At 43.0% G+C, this 14359-nt stretch overlaps 1 protein-coding gene and 1 pseudogene across 2 annotated transcripts in view; one reads left to right on the top strand and one right to left on the bottom strand.

Annotated features, from left to right (window-relative positions):
• Window positions 1-14359, top strand: part of EYA1 (EYA transcriptional coactivator and phosphatase 1) — a 160407-nt gene that overhangs the window by 131300 nt on the left and 14748 nt on the right. The gene's annotated exons all lie outside the window — the stretch shown is intronic.
• On the bottom strand, window positions 12088-13401 carry LOC138642288 (ribosome biogenesis protein NOP53 pseudogene; annotated as a pseudogene).

Genomic DNA, 14359 nt, shown 5'->3' with positions numbered 1-14359 from the left:
TAAGAAAAAAAAAAAAAAAACGAGGCAAAAAACAACGCTTTATTATCATACCGCCGAACAAAAAGTGGAATAACACGCGATCAAAAAGACAGATATAAATAACCATGGTACCGCTGAAAGCGTCATATTGTCCCGCAAAAAAAGAGCTGCCATACAGCATCATCAGCAAAAAAATAAAAAAGTTATAGTCCTGAGAATAAAGCGATGCAAAAATAATTATTTTTTCTGTAAAATAGTTTTTATCGTATAAAAGCGCCAAACCATAAAAAAATGATATAAATGAGGTATCGCTGTAATCGTACTGACCCGAAGAATAAAACTGATTTATTAATTTTACCAAACGCGGAACGGTATAAACGCCTCCCCCAATAGAAATTCATGAATAGCTGGCTTTTGGTCATTCTTCCTCACAAAAATCGGAATAAAAAGCGATAAAAAAATGTCACGTGCCCAAAAATGTTTTCAATAAAAACGTCAACTCGTCCCGCAAAAAACAAGACCTCACATGACTCTGTGGACCAAAATATGGAAAAATTATAGCTCTCAAAATGTGGTATTGCAAAAAATATTTTTTGCAATAAAAAGGGTCTTTCAGTGTGTGACGGCTGCCAATCATAAAAATCCGCTAAAAAACTCGCTATAAAAGTAAATCAAACCCCCCTTCATCACCCCCTTAGTTAGGGAAAAATAAAAAAAAATGTATTTATTTCCATTTTCCCATTAGGGCTAGGGTTAGGGCTAGGGTTAGGGCTAGGGCTAGGGTTAGGGCTAGGGTTAGGGCTAGGGTTAGGGCTAGGGCTAGGGTTAGGGCTAGGGTTAGGGCTAGGGTTAGGGTTAGGGCTAGGGTTAGGGCTAGGGTTAGGGCTAGGGTTAGGGTTAGGGTTAGGGCTAGGGTTAGGGCTAGGGTTAGGGCTAGGGTTAGGGCTAGGGTTAGGGCTAGGGCTAGGATTAGGGTTAGGGTTAGGGCTAGGGTTAGGGCTAGGATTAGGGTTAGGGTTAGGGTTGGGGCTACAGTTAGGGTTGGGGCTAAAGTTAGGGTTTAGATTACATTTACAGTTGGGAATAGGGTTGGGATTAGGGTTAGGGGTGTGTCAGGGTTAGAGGTGTGGTTAGGGTTACCGTTGGAATTAGGGTTAGGGGTGTGTTTAGATTAGGGTTTCAGTTATAATTGGGGGGTTTCCACTGTTTCGGCACATCAGGGGCTCTCCAAACACGACATGGCGTCCGATCTCAATTCCAGCCAATTCTGCGTTGAAAAAGTAAAACAGTGCTCCTTCCCTTCCGAGCTCTCCTGTGTGCCCAAACAGGGGTTTACCCCAACATATGGGGTATCAGCGTACTCAGGACAAATTGGACAACAACTTTTGTGGACCAATTTCTCCTGTTACCCTTGGGAAAATACAAAACTGGGGGCTAAAAAATAATTTTTGTGGGAAAACAAAAAGATTTTTTATTTTCACGGCTCTGCGTTATAAACTGTAGTGAAACACTTGGGGGTTCAAAGTTCTCACAACACATCTAGATAAGTTCATTGAGGGGTCTAGTTTCCAATATGGGGTCACTTGTGGGGGGTTTCTACTGTTTAGGTACATTAGGGGCTCTGCAAACGCAATGTGACGCCTGCAGACCAATCCATCTAAGTCTGCATTCCAAATGATGCTCCTTCCCTTCCGAGCCCTCCCATGCGCCCAAACGGTGGTTCCCCCCCACATATCGGGTATCAGCGTACTCAGGACAAATTGGACAACAACATTTAGGGTCCAATTTCTCCTGCTAACCTTGGAAAAATACAAAACTGGGGGCTAAAATATAATTTTTGTGGAAAAAAAAATATTTTTTATTTGCATGGCTCTGCGTTATAAACTGTAGTGAAATACTTGGGGGTTCAAAGCTCTTACAACACATCAAGATGAGTTCCTTAGGGGGTCTACTTTCCAAAATGGTGTCACTTGTGGGGGGTTTCTACTGTTTAGGTACATTAGGGGCTCTGCAAACGCAATGTGACGCCTGCAGACCATTCCATCTAAGTCTGCATTCCAAATGGCGCTCCTTCCCTTCCGAACCCTCCCATGCGCCCAAACGGTGGTTCCCCCCCACATATGGGGTATCAGCGTACTCAGGACAAATTGGACAACAACTTTTGGGGTCCAATTTCTCCTGTTACCCTAGGGAAAATACAAAACTGGGGGCTAAAAAATAATTTTTGTGGGAAAAAAATTTTGTTTTATTTTTATGGCTCTGCATTATAAACTTCTGTGAAGCCCTTGGTGGGTCAAAGTGCTCACCACACATCCAGATAAGTTCCTTAGGGGGTCTACTTTCCAAAATGGTGTCACTTGTGGGGGGTTTCAATGTTTAGGCACATCAGTGGCTCTCCAAACGCAACATGGCGTCCCATCTCAATTCCTGTCAATTTTGCATTGAAAAGTCAAACGGCGCTCCTTCCCTTCCGAGCTCTCCCATGCGCCCAAACAGTGGTTTACTGCCACATATGGGGTATCAGCGTACTCGGGACAAATTGGACAACAACTTTTGAGGTCCAATTTCTTCTCTTACCCTTGGAAAAATAAAAAATTGGGGGCAAAAATATAATTTTTGTGAAAAAATATGATTTTTTATTTTTACGGTTCTGCATTATAAACTTCTGTGAAGCACTTGGTGGGTCAAAGTGCTCACCACACCTCTAGATAAGTTCCTTAGGGGGTCTACTTTCCAAAATGGTGTCACTTGTGGGGGGTTTCAATGTTTAGGCACATCAGTGGCTCTCCAAACGCAACATGGCGTCCCATCTCAATTTCTGTCAATTTTGCATTGAAAAGTCAAACTGCGCTCCTTCCCTTCCGAGCTCTCCCATGCGCCCAAACAGTGGTTTACTGCCACATATGGGGTATCAGCGTACTCAGGACAAATTGGACAACAACTTTTGAGGTCCAATTTCTTCTCTTACCCTTGGAAAAATAAAAAATTGGGGGCAAAAATATAATTTTTGTGAAAAAATATGATTTTTTATTTTTACGGCTCTGCATTATAAACTTCTGTGAAGCACTTGGTGGGTCAAAGTGCTCACCACACATCCAGATAAGTTCCTTAGGGGGTCTACTTTCCAAAATGGTGTCACTTGTGGGGGGTTTCAATGTTTAGGCACATCAGTGGCTCTCCAAACGCAACATGGCGTCCCATCTCAATTCCTGTCAATTTTGCATTGAAAAGTCAAATAGCGCTCCTTCCCTTCCAAGCTCTCCCATGCGCCCAAACAGTGGTTTACTGCCACATATGGGGTATCAGCGTACTCAGGACAAATTGGACAACAAATTTTTGGGTCCAATTTCTCCTGTTACCCTTGGTAAAATAAAACAAATTGGAGCTGAAGTAAATTTTTTGTGTAAAAAAGTTAAATGTTCATTTTTATTTAAACATTCCAAAAATTCCTATTAAACACCTGAAGGGTTAATAAACTTCTTGAATGTGGTTTTGAGCACCTTGAGGGGTGCAGTTTTTAGAATGGTGTCACACTTGGGCATTTTCTATCATATAGACCCCTCAAAATGACTTCAAATGAGACGTGGTCCCTAAAAAAAAATGGTGTTGTAAAAATGAGAAATTGCTGGTCAAATTTTAACCCTTATAACTCCCTAACAAAAAAAAAAATTGGTTCCAAAATTATGCTGATGTAAAGGAGACATGTGGGAAATGTTACTTATTAAGTATTTTGTGTGACATATCTCTGTGATTTAATTGCATAAAAATTCAAAGTTTGAAAATTGCGAAATTTTCAAAATTTTCGCCAAATTTCCGTTTTTTTCACAAATAAACGCAGGTACTATCAAAGAAATTTTACCACTATCATGAAGTACAATATGTCACGAGAAAACAATGTCAGAATCACCAGGATCCGTTGAAGCGTTTCGGAGTTATAACCTCATAAAGGGACAGTGGTCAGAATTGTAAAACTTGGCCTGGTCATTAACGTGCAAACCACCCTTGGGGGTAAAGGGGTTAATAAACTACCGGTATGTCCATCTTACTCCAGTGCACTTTATTTAAAGGGGTTATCCAGTCAAAATGTATTGCTAAACTATCCTTAAAAAGGGTCATCAATATCAGATCGGTGGGGACCGACACCTGGTGCCCCCACCAATCATCCATTACCAGCTCCAGCATCACTGGGCTATAAACAGAGAAGAGCTGCACCATACAATATGTAGTGGCAATAGCCAGGTTGTGCAGAACAGCTCCTATTTTTCCGCCATTCAATCTGTGTTATATTTTAAATAAATACCGTATTTTTCAGATTCTAAGATACACTTTATTTCCCTCAGACTATGGGGTAAAGTAGGGTTGCATCTTATAATCTGAATGTAGCTTACCGGGCAGGGGATTAGCTATACTAGACCCAGGAGGCAGGGGCGCTGCTGCAGGTAGTTGGCGACCGCACAGGGCTGGGTTGATGATGTGTTGTCACCAGGTTGGGAGGGTGGGGGTGTTTGGCGGGCTTCGGCCTTCAGAAAATATTGTGAGTCCCTGTGCTTTCTATCCTTTTCACTATGGTGAGCTTTGGTAAAATGGCCACCACAGATTGAGATCTTGGCTCTAGAGACCTCGGCTCCTGAGATCTCAAATTGCTGCTGCTCTGCAGTAATACCCAGCAGCAGCCACTATATATTTAATGATTTTGCACATCCTGATGAATTAACCCATTTAGGAATGTATAAAATACCAGTTTTAGCAAATTTTTCCTAATAGCTTGTTTTAATATTTTTTCTTTGTTAGGGTGGATGATTGTATTTGGATTGAAAAAAAAAATTCATTCACAATACTCATTTTCCCAACTAGAAAGAAGTATTGTTAATTTTGCATTTATTTGAAGAATTATTGTGACATATTTACAGACAAAGGCCAGTAGCAATATTCTTTGCAATTCTGAATACATTTTGCTTTAATGCAAAAAAAAATTGTTTGGCTATACATATATAAAAAATTATGACATTAGATATATATATTGTCAATGCATTTATTATGTTTTGCAAATAGTTGCCTTGAGAAGACTGCGTAGCTCAACACCATGGAGGTTGCATGATCTCGTCAAAGCAAGAACGGACATACCATTGATTTAACTTTTGCACAGGATTGCAAGAGGGTAGGGGGCCCGTATCTATATTCTTTGCTCAGGGGACCCTCTTCTGCCTGGGGAAAAGAATATGCAACATGGTCACCTTTTTGATATTTGCCCATTAATGACTATAGGCATATCAAGTTCAACAATCTATTTGTAAGTAGATTTTCCAGGCATATACTCTAGCAATGCACCATCGATAAGTAAGAAAATCCCATCATCACCTCAAGAAATATCTCAGCCCTCCTCCCTAAACATTTAACCAGATCTCAATGAGCTGTGTCCCTTAATTGAAAATTGCAAGCTGTTGACAATCAGAGCTGCTTGAGATTCTTCAGTGTCTCACTGTGAGCAAACACAAGTGGCAGCACCTTCACAATAGGAAGCAAATCAGGACATTTCCATAATAGCCTCATTATCAGCTAAAAGATAAGGAGGTCACCCAGTAGTTAAAGGTAAATATGTGCAGAGTTATCTTCAATGGCAATGGGGGCATGTTAACTGGCTGAATCATATCTTAACATCTCAGCGGCAGTCACAGAATTACCCATATGCCAAGAAATCTCCCTAAGCAAAGGTTGCTAGTGCTACCTAATTGTAATGTACTGGCAAGTTGTATCTTTACTAAAATCAGGCCATGTAATATTTCCTGCTGGACCATACATGCTTTATTACTGACTTACCACTCAGCTGGACAGTAAATCAGCACATGGTCACTTTTTTATGATAGTGATGGAAATATGGCAAATGGAAAAGATTATTATTATTATTTATTATTATTATAGCTCCATTTATTCTATGGCGCGATACATAAAGATTCGTTATTTAATAATAATATTAGAAAGAAATAAACATTTCGAAGGAATTGTTACATTGTGCACAATTTGAAGATGATAGATTGGAAGCTAATTGCCATATCAGTAAAGCTTTTGCAAATTATGTAAATACAATGTCAAATTCTTTGAGAATTAATTTGCAGTTCTATAGGTAATTAGTACTAGCTACTTTAAAAAAAATATTTTTGAAGGTGGCAATAATTGATTTTGTCTGACACCCAAGATAACCATTACAATCCCATCTCTAGTCCCTTTCCAGTAATAATGTTAGGGAAACAACAGCATCCATGTAATACATAGACAGCCAAAGCCCATGAAAATGGGAGCTACTCATACAGATTGGCTCTCCGTTATGATTTTTTGGGATATGCTTCTTTATTATTTCCGTGTGACCTAAAGGGGGCATATGGACATGGAACATCTTCATTAGACAAACCCTTTGACGCAGTATGTAAAACTGATTCTCTGAAATTTTGCCCTTATATGCACTTAGATGTACAGATTTTGGCCATGCTGGCTGCACCTCTATAAATAAAAGCCTGAGGCTGCCAAGAGAAATATATTTAACTAGATGGTGGCCCGATTCTAACGCATCGGGTATTCTAGAATATGTATGTATATAGCAGCCACATAGTATATAGCACAGGCAACGTAGTATATAGAGCCATGTAGTATATAGCGTACAAATAGTACGTGGCCTGTGCTATATAGTATGTGGCTGCTATATACATACATACATATTGTAGAATACCCGATGCGTTGTATATAACGCAGCCCAAACAGTATTTATCACAGGCCACGTAGTATACAGCAGCCATGTAGTATATAGTACTGCCCATGTAGTATATAGCAGCCATGTAGTACATAGTACTGCCCACGTAGTACATAGCAGCCATGTAGTATATAGTACTGCCCACATAGTATATAACATCCATGTAGTATATAGCACTGTCCACGTAGTATATAGCAGCCATGTAGTATATAGTACTGTCCACGTAGTATATAGCAGCCATGTAGTATATAGTACTGTCCACATAGTATATAGCAGCCATGTAGTATATAGTACTGCCCACGTAGTATATAGCAGCCATGTAGCCCACGCAGTATTTAGCAGTGTGGGCACATATTCCTGTTTAAAAAAAAAGAATTAAAATAAAAAATAGTTACATACTCACCCCCTAGGATCCAACGGCGCTGTCGCGATGGGCGCGCGGCTGCCGCCATCTTCCGTTCCCAGGATGCATTGCAAAATTACCCAGAAGACTTAGCGGTCTCGCGAGGCGCGGCAGGCGCGAGCGGCTCGGCGGAGTACGGAGGGTGAGTATAGCAGGTTTTTTGGTTTTTTTAATTATTTTTAACATTACAGTTATTTACTATTGATGCCGCATAGGCAGCATCAATAGTAAAAAGTTGGGGACACACAGGGTTAATAGCGGCGGTAACGGAGTGTGTTACCCGCGGCATAATGCGGTCCGTTACCACCGGCATTAACCCTATGTGAGCGGTGACCGGAGGGGAGTATGCGGGCGCCGGGCAGTGACTGCGGGGAGGAAGGAGCAGCTATTTTCTTCCAGACTGTGCCCTTTGCTGATTGGTTGTGGCTGTTTTGCTGCGACCAACTTGGATTCCATGACAGACAGAGGCCGTGACCAATGAGTATCCGTGACAGACAGAAAGACAGACAGACAGAAGGACAGAAAGACGGAAGTGACCCTTGGGCAATTATATAGTAGATTTTCTCCAGGCTTTCAGTGTGGTGGCCACACAGCTTTAGAATTCTGTGAACCTGCACATGGGCATACCCAGGATCAAAACTAGGGGGGGAAAGCCATGGTCGTGCTTTTTACTCAACTCACTCTCTGGGTTCCCACAAGGATCGCTCCTCATCCTGGCACCTTAGCACCTGGCACAGGACCTTAAACAGCACCAGGCGACGTCACCGTTCACATGGTGCTTCCAGGTCCTAGAGCCCGCTCTCACTGCGTCCCAGACGGGATCAGAAGACACCAGTTGTCACCGGGGGAGCACTGCAAGGTAAGTATAAAGCACAGGAAGAATAATAATATTATTTTTTTGCTTACAGGCAGGGGTGAACCTAGCCACACTGCTGCCTGAGGTCAACTTCAAAATGGTGCCCCCCACAAACACATATACATCCCCACAAAGGGCTCCCATCTCATACACAGTCCCCCATACATTACATGAGTGATAACTATTGTACATTCTACAATAGGTCATAAATCAGACAGTATAGTCCTCCATACAGTATTCTGGGCACTACATAGTTCTTCAAACAGTATTTTGGGCACCGCATAGCGCTCCATACAGAATAACATGCCCCATATATTGCTCCATACAATATATTCAGCCCCATATGTTGCTCCACACAGTATTTTGGGTACCATATAGTGCTTCATACAATATAATGAGCCCCATATATTACCCCATACAGAACAATGAGCCCCATACCTGTATAAACATCATCATCAACTCCAGCCCACTGAGCCCAGCACCTGTATATACATCATCACCAGCCCTTGCCCACTGAACCCAGCACCACCTATATATATCATCACCAGCCCCAGCCTACTGAGTCCAGCACCACCTGTATATACATCAGCCCAGCCACAGCCAGCCCCTGTATGTACATCAGCCCAGCCAACCCCCAGCCACTGCATATACATCAGCCCAGCCACAGCCAGCCCCCAGCCCCTGTATATACATCAGCCCAGCCAGCCCCCAGCCCCTATATATACATCAGCCCAGCCAGCCCCCTGCCCCTATATATAATCAGCCCAGCCAGTCCCCAGTCCCTTTATATACATCAGCCCAGCCAGCCCCCAGCCCCTGTATTTACATCAGCCCAGCCAGCCCCCAGCCCCTGTATACACATACATCAGCCCAGCCACAGCCATCCCCCAGCACCTGTATATACATCAGCCCAGACCCAGGCCCCAGATCAGCACCTGTAAGCATTACAGGACCAGGTGCTGGATGTATTGTAATTTAAGCGTGTCTCTTCTGGGAGTGACTCAAGTCTGGGATTGGAGTATTGCACGCTCACTCACTCACCCAGACCTAGCGTGATGTCACTGACTGAATAGATTCCAATAAAAGTGATTGCCTCAGGAGCGCACAGTTACTAGGAGCTCCTCCGGATGCCTGACCTGATCGTGATACGTTCAGCGACACGCTGCAGCATGGGGCAGGAGATGGGGAGAGCAGAGCGCTCTCTCTCCACCCACAAAGAACATCATGATCTTCAATGTCAGGCTTTCTTAACCCCTATGTGCAGGGCACCCGGCCACTGACTCACTGATGGCCGAGCGAGCACGCGCACCTGTAAAGCCACGTGCTCGGAGATTTAAAGGCCTGGTGTCAGGAAAAACAGGTGGCCTCATCATGAAAGCTGCGTTCCCCTGCTTCTTGGGGGGGCACTTCCCCCCCTGCCCCACGGAGGGTACGCCCATGAACCTGCATATTAACCACATATCTGCAACTTAAGAGCAGTTTTTGACATGATAGGTTCCCTTTTGACTTTTTATGAAGTCACTAGTTTACCAATCTAGTTACACAGACTGATGAACAATGATGAGGACAGAATAATGGCTAAGGCTGGCCATACATATTGGATGGCTGTTTTTAACCGACTCTCCCGTACACCTGAGCACCTGCTTGGCTGAGCGCTCCTTTGTTCTCTATGACTACGCCACCAACTAATATGTTAGCCTGCTGGAGAACAATATAAATGGCAATTTGAAATCAGATATGTCCGATTGACATTTCTTCCGACTATCAGTTGGCTGGCGCCACCATATACATTAGATCATTGGCTGAGCCTGTCAAAATCAGAGTGTTCAGTCAACATTAGTCTAAGGTGTAATGGAGCCTTTAACCCTGCTGTTCTGTTGGTCAAAAATGACCGACTTTGAACTTCAATATTCTTTAAAATATTCAAGATGCGGCTCTGAAACCCGTGGCCGACCGACCCATCCTCATTTAAGTCAATCAACCACAAGTTTCAGAACCGCATCTTGAACACCCCAAAAAATACCAAAGTTCAAAATAGGTCTCCCCAGACCGAACAGAACAGCAGGGTTAAACGATTATTCTGTCATGCATGTGTGGCAGCACACATTCTGGTAACATTGCACAATGCGCTTCCAACAATAATGTTTTTTGCTGGCCTAAACAATTTAATAAAGCTGGAACTTTTACTAGTTTGTCATAGTGGTGCGTCCCTCACCGCTGTGCTCTGCTTTACGGCCGGCGCTCACAGTCAGTGCGGGAAGCTGACGGCGAGGGACGCGACAGACACCGGAATGTAAGTATGTAGTGTTTGGTTTTTTTTACATTTACAATGGTAACCAGGGTAAATATAGGGTTACTAAGCGCAGCCCTGCGCTTAGTAACCCGATGTTTACCCTGGTTACCCGGGGACCTCGGCATAGTTGGTCGCTGGAGAGCTGTCTGTGTGACAGCTCTCCAGCGACCACACAGCGACACTGCAGCGATCGGCATCGTTGTCTATATCGCTGCGTCGCTTAATGTGATGGTACCTTAAGAGTCTCTAATTACAGTAATTTGGTGGGCACAGATGCACCCAGCACGGGTACCCCATTACAGATCTAAAATTGGGTTAAAAGAAAAAAAGGGTTTGGTACCCAGTTGAAAAAGGAATGCTCTCAGTGGCAAAAACAAGATAGCCTTGTAGTTATGATACTTTTTAATGGTTACAAAAGATGCTACAAAGCAAGCTTTTGAGACTTCTTATATCCCTCTTCCTTAGGCAAAGTATGAGAGCAATCTTAGATCTAAAATTGAATAGTCCATATGTTAATGAGTGATTTTATCTGGCACAAAAGGTGTGGTTACCGAATTTAAATTATTCCACAATAAATAGATAAGTTGACCAATCTCTTTCTGCTGAACATTATCACCGATGACTGCGCCATTGCATTCACTAATACAGCTATTTGATACAAATATGAACCAGAATGAATCAATAAAACAGAACTAAGCTGTTTATGAAAATGTATGTTAAGTATATTTCAGAAGTCTTCGGACACACTGCCACCAGTAATTTATTTACAATCTACCTTTTCAGCTCTCATCTAGGCCTCATCATCCTTTTTTCCCTTATCTAGAACAGCTGACCTCAAGAGAGGAGTAAAAGGTTATAGGGTCAAAGTTTTTTCCTCCTTGGGTCTTGCTGCTCGCTGAGAGAAGGGTGGCTGGAAAATAGATGTTTTAAAAGTGAGGTTGAGGGTCACTGTTTAATTCGGTTACAGAACAGCTGGTTTGAGTTTTTCTTCAACTCCAACCTCCCTCCCCCTATCTTAAAATCTACTGAAAAAAGCTAAATATTCGGAAGGCGTTGGTAATGCAAAATATCTGCTTGTACAATCTTTGAAGCAATATTTAAATTTTGTATTTTATGTTCACATTTTGATTCAATATTTGTAGACATTTCATGCTACTTTTAGGAAACACTTGAGTCTGAACTCACTGTTTCTGTAAAGAAGTCAAACCCTATGCTATAAAGTGATAGCTATTGTACACAGAAGGCAAATCAAATGCAAGCTAAATATCTATTCTTTATTAATGGATATGAGAACAAAAGTGTATTAAGAATGAGCTTAGTGTTGATGTCATGGTTGAAAGAAATCTGACAATTGTAGGTGGCTCTTTGTTTTGACTTCAGTGTTATTAATATTAGTGAATGGGATTTCTACGTACCTTACAAGAATAATGTCTACAGGAAAAAAAATATTATACTTTCTTACAACATTACATACATAAAATAGAGACTATCCCGTAGAAAATAATAAAGTAATCCATCTCTGCTGGTGTTGGTTTAAACTTTCATATGCTACCATACAATGTTACCCAATATAAATGGTCAGCTATATTACGCACTTCCAATAGTATAATATCCTATATAAAAGTGAAGCAAGAAATGCATAGAGGAATAAATGATAAAAAATGTACTTTATTAACCAGATAATATACACAATAAAATTACACTAAAAACAATGAGGTGGTGAAGCTACTGGAGACTGTGGGGGTCCGTTCAGATGAAAGCCCCCCGAGTATGCAGTCCGGGGTGAGATGCTCCTGTCCACATTAGGCCAAGATTTATCTGAATACGCATTTCTCCACGTATTTCACCTTCAGCTTTCGCTTGAATTTTGCACGCTCCTTTGGTTCAATGAGGTTTCTCTTCTGGAAACTCTTAAACCTGTCTTTGGTAATGCTCCCCTCCAGCTTCAGTCTCCTCAGGAAATGGGTCAGCTCGTCGCTCAGCAGGACATCTATGCTGGGTTCCTGATAAGGCTTTGGCTTTCTGCTTCTCCCCATGCAGCTTCCTGCGATTTGCCAGTTCCTCTTGTCTAGACTTCAGAGACGTCTTGATGGATTTCAGCTGGAACAAACTCTGCCGCCACAAATACTCAGCTTTCTCAGCATCTTGTCGGGCTTTCAAGATTTTGGTTTCATTTTCCTCTGATGTAGGGATGTCGCCTTCTGCTCCTCGAGTTCCCCTTCATCCCCTGAAGGATTGTCGTCTTCAGACTCCTCCACTAGCCCCTCGCACAGCTCCCGTAAGCGGATTTCCTCGGTGGGAGCTTTATCCTAGGTGGGAAATTTCAGCTTCCTCAACAGCTTTCTTGCCTCCTTCAGCTTCTCTACTTCGACCTTGTGAGCCTTCAGCATCAGATCCTGGATCGATTCGTAGGTCAGGTTATAGGAGGCCCCGGCAGCAGCAATTTCAATGCCTGGAAGCTCAGACGGCTTTTTGTTGAGTCTGTCCAGACGCTCCACCCGACTATTCTTGGTCTGTTCTAAATACCAGGGGTCTTTACCTTGAGATGCAGAATCCAAGGGATTCCTCTCTCCCCACAGGTCATAGAAGCCTCTGCCTTGGTTATTGTTGGCCTCGTCTACGTGTCTTGGGCTAGGTCTGTCCAGTTGTGCCAGGAGAAGTCTGTCCGTATGCAGCAGAGTGCCCTTCTTCTCTAGCATCCCCTCTCGCTCCCATTTTTCTTTTCAGCTTCCGTCCATTGGGCACCTGGTGAGATAAAACATCTTTAGGTTGAGGTACTTTGGATTCTGGCTGTAGATTGAGGTCAATCCTTAAAGGTTTGGTGCATCTCTTCAGCATTTTGGGATCATTTCTGGGGCCTCTCTTCTTTTTGCCGGTGTCCACAAAGAACAGATTTTCATTGGCCTTTCCAATAGCAAACCCCCGACCGTCCTCTCCTGCAGCCACACGTCATCCAAAAACTCCTCCACGTCACAGACATCGCTGTGCTTCTTCCAGTTCTTCTTCTTGTTCCTGTTCACACGCTTCCTCTTCGGTCCGTCCTTCTCCCCGCTCTTGAAAAAAGGAGTGAACCCCCAAAAATCTGAGGACTGCCCCATGCCACCGTCTTGCCTTGTGGCTTCCGCCATCTTGGAATTAAAAGACTAAACATTAGTCTTGGAATTAAAAGACTAAAAACAAGGAGAAGTGTCAAGAGTACACACAGCACCAGTGTCCAGGTATTATAACCACACAAATGATGGTATATAAAAACAGATAAATCAGACAACAGCAATAAATAGCAAGCACTCACAGATAAAGTGCTATGTGCATAGGAGGGTCCTGTGAGCAGTGTGGAGACGATGGCCGTTTTGCACTCTCTGCGCTTCCACGGGTCTGAGCGCGAAACGGCCAGTGAGTGCCCTCCTTCCTTTCTTATGCAATGCACTGACTCTCATGTGATTTCTGGAGGAGCACCCGGCAGCTTGTGGTGGAATTTGGACTGTTTTGCTGTATGGAAGCACTTGATGTGCACAGAAGCTGGGAATCTCCAAGTGGAAGGTAGTGCCGTCCCTCTTTTTTCTTTTTCTTTTGTTAAGTATTGTGGCCATAATACCAACCAATACTTTGCATACATTGTTATGTTTTTGGGCACATTATTTTTTCAGGGTGCAGCTGGGCCCTAGATGGCTCTGTAAACTGTGGCCTCTGTTCACACAGGATGCATTATAGCAATGGCTGGCCCGCTATATGGCGTCATTAATAGGCCTTGGGCCATATGCTTTGCACTTGTGTGAACATGCCACATACAGATCATTTTGCACAGGTGTGCCAGGCGGCCAAATTCTGATTGTAAGCTGGCTAAATTATCGCTATGATGGCACCTGTGCATCTGTCATCCGCCATCTTAACTTGGGTCCGCTGCACTTTAGTTAGTGTAATTGTTTGGAGGCCTTGGACAGGTAAGCATCTCTGCCTGTGTACTGTTTTTTTTGTCTGTCACCTCCCAGCATCAGGTAATGCTTACAGGTCTATTTTGAGTCCTGTTACTCCTAGGGTCCTCTATATGTATTTCTTACAGATACTATGACAGGGTGAATTACTATG

The sequence above is a fragment of the Ranitomeya imitator genome, chromosome 6 (genome assembly GCF_032444005.1).
Source record: "Ranitomeya imitator isolate aRanImi1 chromosome 6, aRanImi1.pri, whole genome shotgun sequence".
Classification (NCBI taxonomy): domain Eukaryota; kingdom Metazoa; phylum Chordata; class Amphibia; order Anura; family Dendrobatidae; genus Ranitomeya; species Ranitomeya imitator.
This window is presented reverse-complemented; position numbering and strand designations above follow the sequence as displayed.